The sequence below is a fragment of the Wyeomyia smithii genome, chromosome 1 (genome assembly GCF_029784165.1).
Source record: "Wyeomyia smithii strain HCP4-BCI-WySm-NY-G18 chromosome 1, ASM2978416v1, whole genome shotgun sequence".
Classification (NCBI taxonomy): domain Eukaryota; kingdom Metazoa; phylum Arthropoda; class Insecta; order Diptera; family Culicidae; genus Wyeomyia; species Wyeomyia smithii.
In genome coordinates, this window is record NC_073694.1 from 125,897,377 (window position 1) to 125,913,551 (window position 16,175).

General features: G+C 38.0%; 2 protein-coding genes and 1 long non-coding RNA gene across 3 annotated transcripts in view; 2 read left to right on the top strand and 1 right to left on the bottom strand.

The window, feature by feature from the left end:
- Positions 1 to 16,175, top strand: part of LOC129723146 (uncharacterized) — a 425,361-nt gene that overhangs the window by 228,163 nt on the left and 181,023 nt on the right. The gene's annotated exons all lie outside the window — the stretch shown is intronic.
- The window catches only part of LOC129722705 (uncharacterized), a 55,527-nt gene that overhangs the window by 20,957 nt on the left and 18,395 nt on the right, over positions 1 to 16,175 (top strand). The window lies entirely within an intron of this gene.
- LOC129723259 (uncharacterized) lies at positions 10,629 to 11,632 on the bottom strand. Its single transcript, XR_008727740.1, has 2 exons — positions 11,103 to 11,632; positions 10,629 to 11,043 (listed from the first exon to the last, which is right to left on the bottom strand). It is a non-coding gene; the product is annotated as an uncharacterized LOC129723259 (long non-coding RNA).

The following is a 16,175-nucleotide window of genomic DNA, read 5'->3' on the forward strand; positions in this document are numbered from 1 at the left end:
TTTTTTCATGTTTCATATAAAAATTTTTGAATTACTTTTTCAAGTATGGCGGTACAAAATGTGACATATTCAAAAATCAATAGCTCGACTCAGACCCTGCTTTCAAGCCTCATATTTGACATGGTGATGGGCCAGGATATGCAAAACATATCTGGGGTGGTGTCGTTGATGTGTTTTTTCATGTTTCATATAAAATTTTTTGAATTACTTTTTCAAGTATGGCGGTACAAAATGTGACATATTCAAAAATCAATAGCTCGGCTCAGACCCTGCTTTCAAGCCTAATATTTGACATGGTGATGGGCCAGGGTATGCAGAACATATCTGGGGTGGTGTCGTTGATGTGTTTTTTCATGTTTCATATAAAAATTTTTGAATTACTTTTTCAAGTATGGCGGTACAAAATGTGACATATTCAAAAATCAATAGCTCGGCTCAGACCCTGCTTTCAAGCCTAAATTTTGACATGGTGATGGGCGAGGGTATGCAAAACATATCTGAGGTGGTGCCGTTGATGTGTTTTTTCATGTTTCATATAAAAATTTTTGAATTACTTTTTCAAGTATGGCGGTACAAAATGTGACATATTCAAAAATCAATAGCTCGACTCAGACCCTGCTTTCAAGCCTCATATTTGACATGGTGATGGACCAGAGTATGCAGAACATATCTGGGGTGGTGTCGTTGATGTGTTTTTTCATGTTTCATATAAAAATTTTTGAATTACTTTTTCAAGTATGGCGGTACAAAATGTGACATATTCAAAAATCAATAGCTCGGCTCAGACCCTGCTTTCAAGCCTCATATTTGACATGGTGATGGGCAAGGGTATGCAGAACATATCTGGGGTGGTGTCGTTGATGTGTTTTTCATGTTTCATATAAAAATTTTTGAATTACTTTTTCAAGTATGGCGGTACAAAATGTGACATATTCAAAAATCAATAGCTCGGCTCAGACCCTGCTTTCAAGCCTAAATTTTGACATGGTGATGGGCGAGGGTATGCAGAACATATCTGAGGTGGTGCCGTTGATGTGTTTTTTCATGTTTCATATAAAAATTTTTGAATTACTTTTTCAAGTATGGCGGTACAAAATGTGACATATTCAAAAATCAATAGCTCGGCTCAGACCCTGCTTTCAAGCCTAATATTTGACATGGTGATGGGCCAGGGTATGCAGAACATATCTGGGGTGGTGCCGTTGATGTGTTTTTTCATGTTTCATATAAAAATTTTTGAATTACTTTTTCAAGTATGGCGGTACAAAATGTGACATATTCAAAAATCAATAGCTCGGCTCAGACCCTGCTTTCAAGCCTCATATTTGACATGGTGATGGGCCAGGGTATGCAGAACATATCTGGGGTGGTGTCGTTGATGTGTTTTTTCATGTTTCATATAAAAATTTTTGAATTACTTTTTCAAGTATGGCGGTACAAAATGTGACATATTCAAAAATCAATAGCTCGGCTCAGACCCTGCTTTCAAGCCTAATATTTGACATGGTGATGGGCCAGGGTATGCAGAACATATCTGGGGTCGTGCCGTTGATGTGTTTTTTCATGTTTCATATAAAAATTTTTGAATTACTTTTTCAAGTATGGCGGTACAAAATGTGACATATTAAAAAATCAATAGCTCGGCTCAGACCCTGCTTTCAAGCCTAATATTTGACATGGTGATGGGCCAGGGTATGCAGAACATATCTGGGGTGGTGCCGTTGATGTGTTTTTTCATGTTTCATATAAAAATTTTTGAATTACTTTTTCAAGTATGGCGGTACAAAATGTGACATATTCAAAAATCAATAGCTCGGCTCAGACCCTGCTTTCAAGCCTAATATTTGACATGGTGATGGGCGAGGGTATGCAGAACATATCTGGGGTGGTGTCGTTGATGTGTTTTTTCATGTTTCATATAAAAATTTTTGAATTACTTTTTCAAGTATGGCGGTACAAAATGTGACATATTCAAAAATCAATAGCTCGGCTCAGACCCTGCTTTCAAGCCTCATATTTGACATGGTGATGGGCAAGGGTATGCAGAACATATCTGGGGTGGTGTCGTTGATGTGTTTTTTCATGTTTCATATAAAAATTTTTGAATTACTTTTTCAAGTATGGCGGTACAAAATGTGACATATTCAAAAATCAATAGCTCGGCTCAGACCCTGCTTTCAAGCCTAAATTTTGACATGGTGATGGGCGAGGGTATGCAGAACATATCTGAGGTGGTGCCGTTGATGTGTTTTTTCATGTTTCATATAAAAATTTTTGAATTACTTTTTCAAGTATGGCGGTACAAAATGTGACATATTCAAAAATCAATAGCTCGACTCAGACCCTGCTTTCAAGCCTCATATTTGACATGGTGATGGGCCAGGGTATGCAGAACATATCTGGGGTGGTGCCGTTGATGTGTTTTTTCATGTTTCATATAAAAATTTTTGAATTACTTTTTCAAGTATGGCGGTACAAAATGTGACATATTCAAAAATCAATAGCTCGGCTCAGACCCTGCTTTCAAGCCTCATATTTGACATGGTGATGGGCCAGGGTATGCAGAACATATCTGGGGTGGTGTCGTTGATGTGTTTTTTCATGTTTCATATAAAAATTTTTGAATTACTTTTTCAAGTATGGCGGTACAAAATGTGACATATTCAAAAATCAATAGCTCGGCTCAGACCCTGCTTTCAAGCCTAATATTTGACATGGTGATGGGCCAGGGTATGCAGAACATATCTGGGGTCGTGCCGTTGATGTGTTTTTTCATGTTTCATATAAAAATTTTTGAATTACTTTTTCAAGTATGGCGGTACAAAATGTGACATATTCAAAAATCAATAGCTCAGCTCAGACCCTGCTTTCAAGCCTAATATTTGACATGGTGATGGGCCAGGGTATGCAGAACATATCTGGGGTGGTGCCGTTGATGTGTTTTTTCATGTTTCATATAAAAATTTTTGAATTACTTTTTCAAGTATGGCGGTACAAAATGTGACATATTCAAAAATCAATAGCTCGGCTCAGACCCTGCTTTCAAGCCTAATATTTGACATGGTGATGGGCGAGGGTATGCAGAACATATCTGGGGTGGTGCCGTTGATGTGTTTTTTCATGTTTCATATAAAAATTTTTGAATTACTTTTTCAAGTATGGCGGTACAAAATGTGACATATTCAAAAATCAATAGCTCGACTCAGACCCTGCTTTCAAGCCTCATATTTGACATGGTGATGGACCAGAGTATGCAGAACATATCTGGGGTGGTGTCGTTGATGTGTTTTTTCATGTTTCATATAAAAATTTTTGAATTACTTTTTCAAGTATGGCGGTACAAAATGTGACATATTCAAAAATCAATAGTTCGGCTCAGACCCTGCTTTCAAGCCTCATATTTGACATGGTGATGGGCAAGGGTATGCAGAACATATCTGGGGTGGTGCCGTTGATGTGTTTTTTCATGTTTCATATAAAAATTTTTGAATTACTTTTTCAAGTATGGCGGTACAAAATGTGACATATTCAAAAATCAATAGCTCGGCTCAGACCCTGCTTTCAAGCCTAAATTTTGACATGGTGATGGGCGAGGGTATGCAGAACATATCTGAGGTGGTGCCGTTGATGTGTTTTTTCATGTTTTATATAAAAATTTTTGAATTACTTTTTCAAGTATGGCGGTACAAAATGTGACATATTCAAAAATCAATAGCTCGACTCAGACCCTGCTTTCAAGCCTCATATTTGACATGGTGATGGACCAGAGTATGCAGAACATATCTGGGGTGGTGTCGTTGATGTGTTTTTTCATGTTTCATATAAAAATTTTTGAATTACTTTTTCAAGTATGGCGGTACAAAATGTGACATATTCAAAAATCAATAGCTCGGCTCAGACCCTGCTTTCAAGCCTCATATTTGACATGGTGATGGGCCAGGGTATGCAGAACATATCTGGGGTGGTGTCGTTGATGTGTTTTTTCATGTTTCATATAAAAATTTTTGAATTACTTTTTCAAGTATGGCGGTACAAAATGTGACATATTCAAAAATCAATAGCTCGGCTCAGACCCTGCTTTCAAGCCTAATATTTGACATGGTGATGGGCCAGGGTATGCAGAACATATCTGGGGTCGTGCCGTTGATGTGTTTTTTCATGTTTCATATAAAAATTTTTGAATTACTTTTTCAAGTATGGCGGTACAAAATGTGACATATTCAAAAATCAATAGCTCGGCTCAGACCCTGCTTTCAAGCCTAATATTTGACATGGTGATGGGCCAGGGTATGCAGAACATATCTGGGGTGGTGCCGTTGATGTGTTTTTTCATGTTTCATATAAAAATTTTTGAATTACTTTTTCAAGTATGGCGGTACAAAATGTGACATATTCAAAAATCAATAGCTCGGCTCAGACCCTGCTTTCAAGCCTAATATTTGACATGGTGATGGGCGAGGGTATGCAGAACATATCTGGGGTGGTGTCGTTGATGTGTTTTTTCATGTTTCATATAAAAATTTTTGAATTACTTTTTCAAGTATGGCGGTACAAAATGTGACATATTCAAAAATCAATAGCTCGGCTCAGACCCTGCTTTCAAGCCTAATATTTGACATGGTGATGGGCCAGGGTATGCAGAACATATCTGGGGTGGTGCCGTTGATGTGTTTTTTCATGTTTCATATAAAAATTTTTGAATTACTTTTTCAAGTATGGCGGTACAAAATGTGACATATTCAAAAATCAATAGCTCGGCTCAGACCCTGCTTTCAAGCCTCATATTTGACATGGTGATGGGCCAGGGTATGCAGAACATATCTGGGGTGGTGCCGTTGATGTGTTTTTTCATGTTTCATATAAAAATTTTTGAATTACTTTCTCAAGTATGGCGGTACAAAATGTGACATATTCAAAAATCAATAGCTCGGCTCAGACCCTGCTTTCAAGCCTCATATTTGACATGGTGATGGGCAAGGGTATGCAGAACATATCTGGGGTGGTGTCGTTGATGTGTTTTTTCATGTTTCATATAAAAATTTTTGAATTACTTTTTCAAGTATGGCGGTACAAAATGTGACATATTCAAAAATCAATAGCTCGGCTCAGACCCTGCTTTCAAGCCTAAATTTTGACATGGTGATGGGCGAGGGTATGCAGAACATATCTGAGGTGGTGCCGTTGATGTGTTTTTTCATGTTTCATATAAAAATTTTTGAATTACTTTTTCAAGTATGGCGGTACAAAATGTGACATATTCAAAAATCAATAGCTCGACTCAGACCCTGCTTTCAAGCCTCATATTTGACATGGTGATGGGCCAGGGTATGCAGAACATATCTGGGGTGGTGCCGTTGATGTGTTTTTTCATGTTTCATATAAAAATTTTTGAATTACTTTTTCAAGTATGGCGGTACAAAATGTGACATATTCAAAAATCAATAGCTCGGCTCAGACCCTGCTTTCAAGCCTCATATTTGACATGGTGATGGGCCAGGGTATGCAGAACATATCTGGGGTGGTGTCGTTGATGTGTTTTTTCATGTTTCATATAAAAATTTTTGAATTACTTTTTCAAGTATGGCGGTACAAAATGTGACATATTCAAAAATCAATAGCTCGGCTCAGACCCTGCTTTCAAGCCTAATATTTGACATGGTGATGGGCCAGGGTATGCAGAACATATCTGGGGTCGTGCCGTTGATGTGTTTTTTCATGTTTCATATAAAAATTTTTGAATTACTTTTTCAAGTATGGCGGTACAAAATGTGACATATTCAAAAATCAATAGCTCGGCTCAGACCCTGCTTTCAAGCCTAATATTTGACATGGTGATGGGCCAGGGTATGCAGAACATATCTGGGGTGGTGCCGTTGATGTGTTTTTTCATGTTTCATATAAAAATTTTTGAATTACTTTTTCAAGTATGGCGGTACAAAATGTGACATATTCAAAAATCAATAGCTCGGCTCAGACCCTGCTTTCAAGCCTAATATTTGACATGGTGATGGGCGAGGGTATGCAGAACATATCTGGGGTGGTGCCGTTGATGTGTTTTTTCATGTTTCATATAAAAATTTTTGAATTACTTTTTCAAGTATGGCGGTACAAAATGTGACATATTCAAAAATCAATAGCTCGACTCAGACCCTGCTTTCAAGCCTCATATTTGACATGGTGATGGACCAGAGTATGCAGAACATATCTGGGGTGGTGTCGTTGATGTGTTTTTTCATGTTTCATATAAAAATTTTTGAATTACTTTTTCAAGTATGGCGGTACAAAATGTGACATATTCAAAAATCAATAGTTCGGCTCAGACCCTGCTTTCAAGCCTCATATTTGACATGGTGATGGGCAAGGGTATGCAGAACATATCTGGGGTGGTGCCGTTGATGTGTTTTTTCATGTTTCATATAAAAATTTTTGAATTACTTTTTCAAGTATGGCGGTACAAAATGTGACATATTCAAAAATCAATAGCTCGGCTCAGACCCTGCTTTCAAGCCTAAATTTTGACATGGTGATGGGCGAGGGTATGCAGAACATATCTGAGGTGGTGCCGTTGATGTGTTTTTTCATGTTTTATATAAAAATTTTTGAATTACTTTTTCAAGTATGGCGGTACAAAATGTGACATATTCAAAAATCAATAGCTCGACTCAGACCCTGCTTTCAAGCCTCATATTTGACATGGTGATGGACCAGAGTATGCAGAACATATCTGGGGTGGTGTCGTTGATGTGTTTTTTCATGTTTCATATAAAAATTTTTGAATTACTTTTTCAAGTATGGCGGTACAAAATGTGACATATTCAAAAATCAATAGCTCGGCTCAGACCCTGCTTTCAAGCCTCATATTTGACATGGTGATGGGCCAGGGTATGCAGAACATATCTGGGGTGGTGTCGTTGATGTGTTTTTTCATGTTTCATATAAAAATTTTTGAATTACTTTTTCAAGTATGGCGGTACAAAATGTGACATATTCAAAAATCAATAGCTCGGCTCAGACCCTGCTTTCAAGCCTAATATTTGACATGGTGATGGGCCAGGGTATGCAGAACATATCTGGGGTCGTGCCGTTGATGTGTTTTTTCATGTTTCATATAAAAATTTTTGAATTACTTTTTCAAGTATGGCGGTACAAAATGTGACATATTCAAAAATCAATAGCTCGGCTCAGACCCTGCTTTCAAGCCTAATATTTGACATGGTGATGGGCCAGGGTATGCAGAACATATCTGGGGTGGTGCCGTTGATGTGTTTTTTCATGTTTCATATAAAAATTTTTGAATTACTTTTTCAAGTATGGCGGTACAAAATGTGACATATTCAAAAATCAATAGCTCGGCTCAGACCCTGCTTTCAAGCCTAATATTTGACATGGTGATGGGCGAGGGTATGCAGAACATATCTGGGGTGGTGTCGTTGATGTGTTTTTTCATGTTTCATATAAAAATTTTTGAATTACTTTTTCAAGTATGGCGGTACAAAATGTGACATATTCAAAAATCAATAGCTCGGCTCAGACCCTGCTTTCAAGCCTAATATTTGACATGGTGATGGGCCAGGGTATGCAGAACATATCTGGGGTGGTGCCGTTGATGTGTTTTTTCATGTTTCATATAAAAATTTTTGAATTACTTTTTCAAGTATGGCGGTACAAAATGTGACATATTCAAAAATCAATAGCTCGGCTCAGACCCTGCTTTCAAGCCTCATATTTGACATGGTGATGGGCCAGGGTATGCAGAACATATCTGGGGTGGTGCCGTTGATGTGTTTTTTCATGTTTCATATAAAAATTTTTGAATTACTTTCTCAAGTATGGCGGTACAAAATGTGACATATTCAAAAATCAATAGCTCGGCTCAGACCCTGCTTTCAAGCCTAATATTTGACATGGTGATGGGCCAGGGTATGCAGAACATATCTGGGGTGGTGTCGTTGATGTGTTTTTTCATGTTTCATATAAAAATTTTTGAATTACTTTTTCAAGTATGGCGGTACAAAATGTGACATATTCAAAAATCAATAGCTCGGCTCAGACCCTGCTTTCAAGCCTAATATTTGACATGGTGATGGGCGAGGGTATGCAGAACATATCTGGGGTGGTGTCGTTGATGTGTTTTTTCATGTTTCATATAAAAATTTTTGAATTACTTTTTCAAGTATGGCGGTACAAAATGTGACATATTCAAAAATCAATAGCTCGGCTCAGACCCTGCTTTCAAGCCTAATATTTGACATGGTGATGGGCGAGGGTATGCAGAACATATCTAGGGTGGTGCCGTTGATGTGTTTTTTCATGTTTCATATAAAAATTTTTGAATTACTTTTTCAAGTATGGCGGTACAAAATGTGACATATTCAAAAATCAATAGCTCGACTCAGACCCTGCTTTCAAGCCTCATATTTGACATGGTGATGGGCCAGGGTATGCAGAACATATCTGGGGTGCTGTCGTTGATGTGTTTTTTCATGTTTCATATAAAAATTTTTGAATTACTTTTTCAAGTATGGCGGTACAAAATGTGACATATTCAAAAATCAATAGCTCGGCTCAGACCCTGCTTTCAAGCCTCATATTTAACATGGTGATGGGCGAGGGTATGCAGAACATATCTGGGGTGGTGCCGTTGATGTGTTTTTTCATGTTTCATATAAAAATTTTTGAATTACTTTTTCAAGTATGGCGGTACAAAATGTGACATATTCAAAAATCAATAGCTCGACTCAGACCCTGCTTTCAAGCCTCATATTTGACATGGTGATGGGCCAGGATATGCAGAACATATCTGGGGTGGTGTCGTTGATGTGTTTTTTCATGTTTCATATAAAATTTTTTGAATTACTTTTTCAAGTATGGCGGTACAAAATGTGACATATTCAAAAATCAATAGCTCGGCTCAGACCCTGCTTTCAAGCCTAATATTTGACATGGTGATGAGCCAGGGTATGCAGAACATATCTGGGGTGGTGTCGTTGATGTGTTTTTTCATGTTTCATATAAAAATTTTTGAATTACTTTTTCAAGTATGGCGGTACAAAATGTGACATATTCAAAAATCAATAGCTCGGCTCAGACCCTGCTTTCAAGCCTCATATTTGACATGGTGATGGGCAAGGGTATGCAGAACATATCTGGGGTGGTGCCGTTGATGTGTTTTTTCATGTTTCATATAAAAATTTTTGAATTACTTTTTCAAGTATGGCGGTACAAAATGTGACATATTCAAAAATCAATAGCTCGACTCAGACCCTGCTTTCAAGCCTCATATTTGACATGGTGATGGACCAGAGTATGCAGAACATATCTGGGGTGGTGTCGTTGATGTGTTTTTTCATGTTTCATAAAAAAATTTTTGAATTACTTTTTCAAGTATGGCGGTACAAAATGTGACATATTCAAAAATCAATAGCTCGGCTCAGACCCTGCTTTCAAGCCTCATATTTGACATGGTGATGGGCAAGGGTATGCAGAACATATCTGGGGTGGTGTCGTTGATGTGTTTTTTCATGTTTCATATAAAAATTTTTGAATTACTTTTTCAAGTATGGCGGTACAAAATGTGACATATTCAAAAATCAATAGCTCGGCTCAGACCCTGCTTTCAAGCCTCATATTTGACATGGTGATGGGCGGGGGTATGCAGAACATATCTGGGGTGGGGTCGTTGATGTGTTTTTTCATGTTTCATATCCTGCCATTGGTATCCGATGTCCCTGCATCAGCTGGCCCAGCTGCTATCGTTGCTGGGATCCGCTGCAAATAGTGCACTATCCATTGCTACGCCACAGCTGTGGCCGCTGTTCGCTATCCCTGGTATCCACTGCACTGCTAGTGCTGCTGCTAAGGGAGGACGACTGCTGTTGTCGCTGTCTAGAACTATTATGAGCGGCTTCGGCTGAAACAGGCTCTTATATAGGCCAAATAGCATGCTTTCAATTGCAAAGTATATGTTTCTGTCGACCGTGCTTGGGAAGCAATCATCCAATCAGAGGTCGAATTTTTCGTTTTGACAAGGCTTGACTATTTTCAATAGTACAATAGTTCGAATAATAAAATTACAATTATCTTATTTTGGGAAGAATCTTAGAAGATTTTCAATCTATTGCTGCAAGAACGAAGGAAATCCATCGAATACTAACCGATTTATTAGCATTTGAAATTGGACGTATTTTTCACTTTTTTCGGTTTTGAGATTTTCATTTCACATCCCTATGTAGCCGAACTTCCTGAGAGAAGTATTCTACTTAAAAAAATTATTTGCAGGTGAAAAGTGAACGGTGAATGGGTACCTACGGGCAACGTGACGGCGCTAACGTCGCACGCAAGTCGGCTAACTCTTATGTAGTTGATAAGATAACTTTTATTGCTGATCGCATTAAATGGTGCGGGAGCCTCCCAGCGGGAGGTGTAAATAGAACCTAATTGTTAGATTCGAAGCTCGCCGACTAGATTAACTTGGTTCTCGAGTCACACTCACAGCGACGTGGCAGTTTTTTCGCAGTGCAGTTAGTGTGACTCAACAATGAGACATTTAGAATTTTTTATATTACTCACAAAGAAACTTATAGAGAACATTTTTGGCAAAGCATTCGGATGTGAATAATTAAAATATGTTTTATTCGTTTTTAAACAACGGCAATTTAATTCTTTTCCGTATAGACTTGAAATTAAAATATTGTTTGATTTCTTGAAATTCTACCAGATGTCGCTTTTTACGCACATAAATAATGGTTCATATATCGGCTTATCGCTTGAATCGACCTTTTCCGCTTGAATGGGCTTTTTCCGCGTAGCTTGATGGAAACCCATTCATGGTACAAGCTGCTTGTGCCTCTTCCTTAGTTTCAAAGCGAACATAACAGTTTAACGCTTTTGCCGCTTCACGATCTTTTTTTTTTAACAGTACTTCACCATCCAATGATCGAAATCGCACGGTTAATATTTTACCAAAAGGTTTAAATATTTGTTTTACTGCAGATTTTTTCGTGGCTTTAGGCAAATTACCTACGAAAACAGAATGTTCAGTTCCTACAAATACGGAAAAAAGTTAATAAGGCTTCACAGTGGCTATCAATTGATATGAAAACCTCTAAAATGTTTTTCCTTCAAATTTGTAAGTTCATTTGGGTTTGAAATGACAACCTCAGAATCAGATTCACTTTCGGAAGTCAAAACATCTTTGTCTGTATCTAGTTTTAAGCTTTTTTCTGTAGTTTTTTTGGTGTTTGCCTTTTGAGAATGGTTTAACTGAGGAATACCCTTTTCTTTCGCTAGTGGATTACCGGTTTTATCGCTTCTTTTCAAGCCGCAAGTAGCACTTTCGAAACCTTCGCTAATTTTTTTTGTGGCCTTTTTTATATAAGTAACTTTTGGATTTTTGTGTACTTGTTGAAATAAAGAAGCTTTTTCTTTTGCGTTAACGAGGCCTCCTTTTTCACATATTTTAGTTTTTGTCACTTTTCCCATGGTAAATATAAAAAATGTGTTAATATTTCCGCCTGTAGATCGTTTTACGAACTTGTCAGTTCGTATTGCCTGTCGGCAGCGATGCCAGATTGGAAGACATGTCTTCAAATTCAAAATGCAAGGGGTGATTCGCTCGTTGGGTGTTCGTTAGGCGTCGTTCACGAATTTCATAACGCATGAAGGGGAGAGTCTCCCGCACAGGGTTGATATTTGTTGACACTCTTGAGTGAAAGTGAAAAAACCCGATATTTCCCCATATTTTTCCCCATATTTAGTACATTCTCGTTGGCACAATCGCCCGATTTCGATTCCGACGAATCAACTGATTGTTGCAACAATCATTTTGGTATAGTGGACTGCTTGTTTTTCTTTTTCGCTTTGAAGTGAAGATCATTTGGTTGGATTTGTCGTCAAATTTTATTCTGTAACCGTGAACGATGCGCGCGATCTATTTCATCTGAGTATAACAGTGCAAAGACTTAGCTTTGCCAGGGACTTGTGATAAGCACGATGAGTCCCTGTAAGTGCAGGGAATTAAAACATCCGCACTGATTCTACTTTGGAAATCGAATGTTTTATTAATTAACTTCAAACTTAATTCTACCCTACCAAGAAGAGCCGGAGAGAAACAATTCTCTTGTCCGATTCTTCGTCCTGTCCTTGTTAATCCTAACACTTTTAATTAGTTAGTTATGCATTTGTATCTTCCGTCTCGCTCAATTTACTCGCGGACAGGCGTCTCTTACTCAAGCGAAAATCGGTAGGTATTCATTATTATTATTATTATTATTATTTTAGGTTATTTGCCATGTGGCCGTCATCGTTTCGTTCTCATCGGAAACGGAGCGTCGCATTTCGACTTCGAATGCTATAGAAAAATAATAAAGTATCGTTCTCTTGAAATTAGTAGAATTGCTGAGTGCTTTAAGAAATGCTTATTAATCATACATGCGCGGCTATTATTTCAGAACCTGTCTGTGAGAACGAAATGTCGCGATTTATTTCTAATTCAAGAAACATGCATGGACAAGAATATTCCTGTCCATGGGAATGTAATGCAAGAGTTTATGAGAATCAAAAATGCTTAATAATTTCTTGGAAGGCCTGTTCATCTCCTCCCACTCAAAGAGCCGTGAGTCATCTAGAAGAGATGACTTACGTCGGTCTGCTGCTGGCATATGTATAATACAAAATTTAAAAGGAATGATTTCGCCATCCTTCCTGGTTTCCCATCATATCGTCGTTTGTGGAGTTCGTGAAAATGCTTGCAGGGTCTCGTCGTCGAATCGATGCATCGAGTTGGGGTGCCGGAGAAATTAAACGGGAGGGGCGTGTCTGGCCTACAAGGTTCTCATCAGCTGGTGGTAGAATCGTCTTATTGCTCCTGGTGGTGAAATCGTCTTATTGCGCCTGGTAGTGGAGTCGTCTTATTTGCGCCTGGTAGTGGAGTCGTCTTATTTGCTCCTTATATCGTCCAAACCTCGTATGTTATGAACTTTGTTGGCTGGCGGACTTCTCTCCAAAGTGTATTGGCTATATAATCGTATTACGCCCGCCAAAAAAACATTCTCCTAAACCAAGTGGCAAAAATCGTTTCTTGATTGCCACAGGTTTCGTTATATGGTGATAGTCAGCTGGCTTGACTTGGCCGACTATACGGGGTTGCAAATGACTTGCTTGTAGAATAACTAGCTTCCATTCATGCGCGCATCTTGATTAGCAGCGCGAAAGGAAAAAACATTGTCGTTAAAACGATGCAAAACTGTGTACGATGTTTTGCTCGTTGGGTTTTTAGTGATTGCGGCCCATGTTTTGATAGGTATGTGCTCGCATTTCACTCATTAGGCTTTGCCTCAAAATTTGGTGTATATCTAGCCCGACCGTGGGCTGTGTTGATTCTGGCCATGTCGTGGTTGGCTTCCTTCTCGTCACAATTCGCTTCCTCGATATGCGTCATCCATCTCGGTATTGGTCATCCTTCTCTCCTCGTCATGCTGTTTAAACCGTTCAGCCTTCGACACCCGACCGTCCAACTCCCCGTACCCGACTCCTCGTTCTTTGTGATATATGAGAGTTTTGTAGGGAACCCTCTCGGCTGCTTCCTGGATAACTCGCTCCGTCTCGATTATTGAATTCAGAATGGTATCACTTCTTAGTTTCTACTCCTACTAAGCAAGCTGTTATATTTTTTTTTTTTTTTGCTTAAATTCTTTTTTTTTTTTTTTTTGTAGGCCAACTTGCTGTTTAATATAAATTACACTCGCGAACGGGCTCTTATGTTCTATTATTTCTCCTAATCTTTTACTTAAACACTATGCCCGTTTTTCTTTTTCTTCGGTTAACATAATTTTTCTTTTCCTACTAAAGTGTACAATATATATATATTTTTTTTCATTTTTTTATATATTTTTTTAATTTATCGGATGCTATTGGTTAACTAACGTTTGCATTATTCATTCTCAACGAATTTTTACTTCACAATTCATTTTTTTTTATGCTTGAACTCAATCCGATTTACAAACAATTCTTTTTCTAATTCTCGTGCAGAGTACATTCCGCTATCAAATTATTTTTTTATCTCTTTTTCTCTGTTAATCTTTGTTGCCCGTCGTGGCTCTTTTCTTTTCATTTAAACATTTCTTTTTCTCATTGCGACTTTTCTTTTCTGTTATCGGATTCACAACTATTTTATCCGATTTACAAACAATTCTTTAGGCCACTTTAATTATGTCACTCCTTTACTGGGAGATTTGCAAAAAACTCTTTAGTTATACTGCTGTCTCGGTCCGTGTGTATTTTTGTCATACTTACATTCTACTTACACATCTCCTATTATGCAGTTTGCTGCATATGCCTCTCCCCCTTCCGTCCGAAGGTGCGTACACCCGTTTTAGAAATACCTGTAAGATAAGAAGGTTAAGGAAAAAGGTGGGAAAATTTCTCATTCATACCGGGAGTGCCCACTCCCTCAGCTATTGCACCTGATTTATTCGTTTGTACATTCCGGGCGGGCGGCCCTTGTTTCTCATACATAACAATATATAAAAGTCGTGTCTTGGTATCCCTACTTCTGGAAGGTTAAACTTTCTATTTGAAAATGTCATTCCTAGTCTTATTTGTCGTCTAATCAATAGTTGTATGTCATGTTTTTTTTTTCATCTTTCCCTTTTTAATCGTTATATTTCGTGTTTATTTTTTTTTTTCACTTTGTTATGATACCGAGCCGTATGGGCCTTTTCGGAGTTTTGTTACTTTCCTTGCTGTTACTTATTATTTTGTGTAATGAAAAGTGTCGTCCTTCTTTCTCTGCGATGGTGGCTTTTGCTCTAGTCGTCCTGGCGTCTTTAATATTTTCATTTTCCCATATCACCTTACTAACTGGTGTATTTATTTCCTGGGACATTCCCAATTTTTCCATCACTATTTTGTGAGGCTCTGTTTCCCTTTCAACGCTTTTTTCCCGCTCACTGTGATCGCTACCCTCAATGTCTTGTTTGTCCATTTTAAATATGTCTTGTTTAGTTGTACTTGCACGGTCATTAATCCTTGGCCGTGATACTTTTTCTCTCTCTTCCGTTCGTTTATTTGTTAAATTTTCTATCGTTGTTCTGCGTACGCAGCATGAAATTCTACCTTTGTATAGGCACAGGGTTATTATAAAAGTTATAGTGATCCCTATCACTACTGGTATGCTTGTCCACGGATTTTTCAATGGGGCATAAGTTAGATTCTTTAAACCGTAGCCTTTTGTTTTAATGTCTTGTACATCAACCCCGAGGTCAAATAAGGTTTTTTGATTTATATAGGAATATACTTTTTCAATTCCATTCCAAATTGGGACTTCTCTTAAGTCCACGTCCTGTGTTTCTATTCTGTTTATGTTGTCTGGTAGTAATGTAACGTTTGTGTCCCATTCATAATTTGTCTCGTAGTATTCTAGTCGTATAAAATCAGTGTGTACTACCATATGCGGGGTCAATCTTATAATGCCCGCACCGTCTACGGTTTGCTGTGTCATGTTTCCGTTTATTTCAATTGTAATGTTTGTTTTCATTGGTGCAAGGTATTTCCAATTATTTCTAGATCTAGTCGCGAACCACATAGTGTGGTTAGTCACCACTGCTTTTGCTTCCCACCGCACCGTATTTTTCTCTAAAATAATTCCAGTCGCACATTTTTGGGCCCTTTTCAAATTTTCCTGGGCCGTGCTAATGTCACATATTGTGACGCCTTTTAATTTAGTACATTTAGTGTATTCGTCGCTTGTTAGAGTGTACCCCCAATCACTCTCATATTTAAACATGACTATATTTTCCTCTATATGTCTAATGAGGACTGTAAAATTTGTCAATTGAGGCATAATTGCAACTCGGCGTGTTTCGAAATATTCTGTTCCTACAAGCGGTACGTAGAACTTGAAATTTATTCGTTCTTTGTCTGTAAGCTCATGCTCATAATTGATATTGTTCAGCATATCAATCGTAATTCGTCCGTCTTTGTCATGCGGAAATGATAATCCTCCGTCTATAGTGGTTTCTAATAGTTTTAACTTGTCTATTAGAGCACCCGGTGCAACTAGACCTCTCAAAATATTATTTGCTGATGTATGCTGTGTTAAAGCCGCAACGAGTGTATCTAACTTTTTCTCCAGCTTGCTGCTGAGACTATTTAACCATAAACCCATTTCTAATAGT